General features: G+C 36.6%; 1 pseudogene; it reads right to left on the bottom strand.

Moving 5' to 3' along the window:
* Positions 1 to 2794: 2794 nt before the first annotated feature.
* LOC123329965 lies at positions 2795 to 4131 on the bottom strand (annotated as a pseudogene).
* Positions 4132 to 4892: the final 761 nt, after the last annotated feature.

Raw genomic sequence — 4892 nt, 5'->3', positions numbered from 1 at the left:
TTTTGTTTTGGATTTAGCTTGTCAGTCTTCTTGTGATAGAGGCTATTTTTTAAGGAATTATTATCAAAATACCATAGTTTTATTATACTATTTTTAAAATGAAGCTGTAGAACAGAGGAAACATTCAGCGGGGTTGCTAAAACTCAGTACTTACAGTGAGTCAAAGAAAGCAAATAGCAGAGTGGTATCAGTATTAGAGTGTTGTTGTTAATATATTTTCCATTATTAATACATATGAAATGTTATTTTATGGTATAGAATAGAAATTGGAAAATAGATTTCATGCTGTTTTGCATTCCCTTGAACATACTGCACACATTTGTAGAAGTTACAGCTAATCATCTTTAGGGTTGTAGATGATTTTGGAACTGATTTTAATATTGTAACATAAAGAGTACTTAAAACTGAATCCTTGTAAAAAGCAAGAAAGTAGAAAAATTAGAATGCTAAAGAAGGTAGGTTGCTTTCCCTAGAGATTATATATACAAAATATGAGGCTTATCATGAGGTTAACATGAGGCATAACATGAGGTTATTTTAACATTTGGGTGACATTTTCTTTCAATGTTAAAATTTTTCTCAATTTTTTTTTTATTTTGTTTGGTTGGTTTTTGTTTTGGTCAGGGAGGGTAATGATTTTTACCTATTTTAATGTTAGCTATTATGTAACCCGTTTTACTGACCAGTTTTTGATAAATTTTTGTCGCATTTACAAAGTTAATTTGCAGAGCACCCTATTGGTCTATATATCTTCTTAAGTTGTGTGGTTTTTCTCTTGATTATGCTTCACAATTCTCTGCTATTTGAAATGCATAGTAAATATACTTTTATATACCAAACTTTGTAGATGATGCATTATAAAGACTCTGGAATTTGTTACCTTTATCTAAAGAGTGTTTAGTTTTGCCTGGACAGGGAATGAAATTACTAGGATATCACGATCCTTTGGAGGTTTGGTTTTCAATTTTTGAGGCATAGGTGTGTCCTTAATCATAGATCATATCTCTTAGCCAAGAAATATGTGTCTGCTTCATAAGACACAGATATTACAGAGTTTCAGTGGAAAATGTGATGTGCTTCCTAAGCTATTCTAACTCAGTAGGACTCCAAATTATGTCTTTCCAGCTCCTCATGTTGGTTAAATTTTCTATTCCAGTTAGTTAACCCTCCAAATATTGCTTTATTTTAATTTTCTTGGATTGTTGTCTTATACACAAGCATTTTGGAAATCACCAAGAATTGAATGATAGTTACTGATAATGTGTGGCCTCTCCTTAACTGTGGTTTCATCTAGCCTTCCAGGCAGTCCAGAACTCTGACTTCTGAAGCCTTAGCTTTTTAAGGCTTCCATTTGTTTGCTTGGGAGTTGACCTCACATAGCCTATAAACTGAGTAACGCCCTTTGTGAAAAATCTGGTTAGATGTTGACCTCATCCACTGTGCAGCATTTTTTTGTTTATTTTTTAGTTGTTTTCTATTTAGTGCCTGTCTGCCTTTGGTGACTTTCTAGCAACTTCAGTTATTTTTTTCTTATTTGTTTTTCTCCCTGCCACCACTCTAAGTTTAGGATGATTACAGATAAGTAATCTTTCTTCTTAAAAGTAGCGTTACACTTTTGTTTAGTTGATGGAAAAATCTTCTCACATCTTCTGAAGATTAACAGTTAAGACTTCTATCTTTTTTCCCCTCAATTATTTCTTATCCAGTCAGCACTAGATTTAAAATTTGTGTCTTGATGTTTTTCTTTCGTGTTATTGTCTGTAGTAAATGTCATTTGTACCCTATTCAGTCATCCTTTATCAGGCTAATTTTACCATTCTCTATTTGATATTTGTTGACTGCAAACAGTTCACAGTTTACAGTTTCTTTCTTTGAGAGAACTGCACTCAGCCACTTTACCTGGGAAATCACATTTCTCCTGTGGGAAAACTGCAGATAATGACTGACTGAGGCAAGGGTTACAAAAGGCCCCTTTCATTAAGGTGGGGACAGTTCTGCCATGTAATTTATTCTCCATAGCCCTAGTGTTATGATACAAAAGCTCAACTTTCTTTAGAAAACATATTAGCTCTTTATCCTCCCTTATCCTGTTTTCCTCATTAAATTAATAGAGGTTCTTATCACTCCCTGAAAATCACTTGTGCATAATCTCTATGTCAGGTCTTGTTTCTATGGAAGCCAAGATACATAACATTGACTTTCCTTAAACATTTATAATTCTTGTGCATTAATTCTGTAAGAGAAAGCACTGAATAATGGAGTGAGAATTCTGTGCACTTGAAATGGACTTGTCAGTTAGCAGGGTTCAACTGTTGCTACTTCATACCCTAATATAGTATCTGGAGTGACTACTAAAAGGTAAGATGTCTTTAAACATTTGAATTGTTGCTCCACTGTATATAGTAGTGATGTAGTAGATGTAGTGATTTTATTTTTCCCAGTATCTACAATGTGTCTTAGCTGGTTTGTTTCTTTTCTTTTTAAAACATGTATTCTATTTGGAGGTCATTGAACATCCTTTAAACTATAAACTTATGTGTTTCTCCAAATTTGAGAAGTTTTTGGTCTTTAATCATTCAATATATTTTTCTGTTTCATCCTCTCTCTTCCTGGGATTCCAATACCCAATTAACGAAACTCTGTTCCTATATATTTTTAGGTGTATACAGTTGTGCTTGAGGTATCAGTGAGCAGCAGAGATGCTGTGTGGAGCCTTTGAGTGACACCTGTGTTTCAGATATAGCAATGCTAATGCCATCCTCTGTAGGCAATATTCTCCTTTGGAGAGAAAATTAAAAACAGAAAAACCGACAAATTTTCTTGCCACTGGGCTTTAGTAGAAAGCGAACACTTAAACGCTGACTGCCAAGTTCCTAGGAGATCTGAGAGACTCATCATGAAATGCATGTTGGTTTGACCCACAAAACCAGACAGCTGGATGTGCCCATGGGTGACATATATGAGGTTGGGCTTGAGTAGAATGAAGCCATTATGTCCTGTGAGCAAGTATCTTCCCTACTTTGTTCCCTACCATCTTTCTTCCTGATTTACTGGTTGTCTTTCAATGCAGCTGCTGCTGCTGCTGCTAAATCGCTTCAGTCATGTCCGACTTTGTGCGACCCCATAGACGTCAGCCCACCAGGCTCCACCGCCCCTGGGATTCTCCAGCAAAGAATACTGGAGTGGGTTGCCATTTCAATGCAGAGCTGTGCCTTAATGGCAAGTTTCCCTATGACTAATTCACTGAAAAGAAACACAAAAAATCAATTATGGTTTAGTGGTGGTTCTAAGCGATTATACTGGATCCACCCTAAATTGCAAAAATCTAGCGCTATTGCCTCAAGGATGGCGTACAAGAAGTAGTGAAAGTCAATACTACTCAAAGTAGTCTATAACTGGTAGCACTGTTGTATTGGGCAATATTTCTTCAGACTTGGCTCAGAGTTACAATGCATTTAGCATATTAAAGCTGACAACATGGAGACTTTTTGCAGGCCTTCCCAGACAGTGGAGTTTTCCTGATAATTTGCCACATTAGGTTATAAAATATCTCATTAACAGTTATTTTCTATTTTGCAGAGGAGTCTAAGAACAGGCAGTTGTTCCATTTTCTTGCTAGACTTCAACTTGTTCCTTTCTTACAACTCTGTCATCTTCCACATCACACTTATTACCAACCAGAATTTTGGAACATCATCAGTGTCTTTAACTTAAAGAATCTGTTCTCTCCGATCTTATGTATCATTAAATGTGAACGGTGCTGTGTAGGAATAAAATAAAGCAAAGCCTTGTCCATGTTTCATGTACAAATCTATCATCACTGTAAATGGCCTATTTCTATATTATCCAAGATTTCAAGCATATACTGTTTTGCATCTACTTTAACTTGCTTTCTATAATAGTCTTCTATGGTAGGATTATATTTTCAACAAAAATTCCTTGAATAAAGTGTAACAGTGAGAGTCAATTTTCCAATGTCTCCTGACCCAAGAACTGCTAGCTTATACTCACACATAGTGCAAACTTGTAAGAGCCAGTACCTCTCACACTGTCCCCGGGGCCCTGCAGCCAAGAGCCTTGAGCTCCCTCTGTGTCGATGCTTCTGTCACCAAGTCTGTCCTGTCGCTGCAGCTGCCAGGGCTGGTTTGTTTAGAAGCCTGACTCTGGGCAAGTTGTGCCCTCTCTTAATTTCAGGATCAGCTTGTCCAGCTCAGTAAAGATTTCTACTTAGATGTTGATTAAGATTAAAATGAAATTATATGGTTATTTGGAAGGGGAAGTTGACATTTTTATTTATTTATTTTTTTAATTTTATTTTATTTTTAAACTTTACATAACTGTATTAGTTTTGCCAAATATCAAAATGAATCCACCACAGGTATACATGTGTTCCCCATCCTGAACCCTCCTCCCTCCTCCCTCCCCATTCCATCCCTCTGGGTCGTCCCAGTGCACCAGCCCCAAGCATCCAGTATCGTGCATCGAACCTGGACTGGCAACTCGTTTCATACATGATATTTTACATGTTTCAATGCCATTCTCCAAAATCTTCCCACCCTCTCCCTCTCTCACAGAGTCCATAAGACTGTTCTATACATCAGTGTCTCTTTTGCTGTCTCGTACACAGGGTTATTGTTACCATCTTTCTAAAATCCATATATATGCATTAGTATACTGTATTGGTGTTTTTCTTTCTGGCTTACTTCACTCTGTATAATAGGCTCCAGTTTCATCCACCTCATTAGAACTGATGCAAATGTATTCTTTTTAATGGCTGAGTAATACTCCATTGTGTATATGCACCACTGCTTTCTTATCCATTCATCTGCTGATGGACATCTAGGTTGCTTCCATGTCCTGGCTATTATAAACAGTGCTGCGATGAACATTGA

Source organism: Bubalus bubalis, chromosome 17 (genome assembly GCF_019923935.1).
Source record: "Bubalus bubalis isolate 160015118507 breed Murrah chromosome 17, NDDB_SH_1, whole genome shotgun sequence".
Classification (NCBI taxonomy): Eukaryota; Metazoa; Chordata; class Mammalia; order Artiodactyla; family Bovidae; genus Bubalus; species Bubalus bubalis.
Note: the sequence above shows the minus strand (reverse complement) of the source record. Positions and strands in the feature narration are given on the sequence as shown.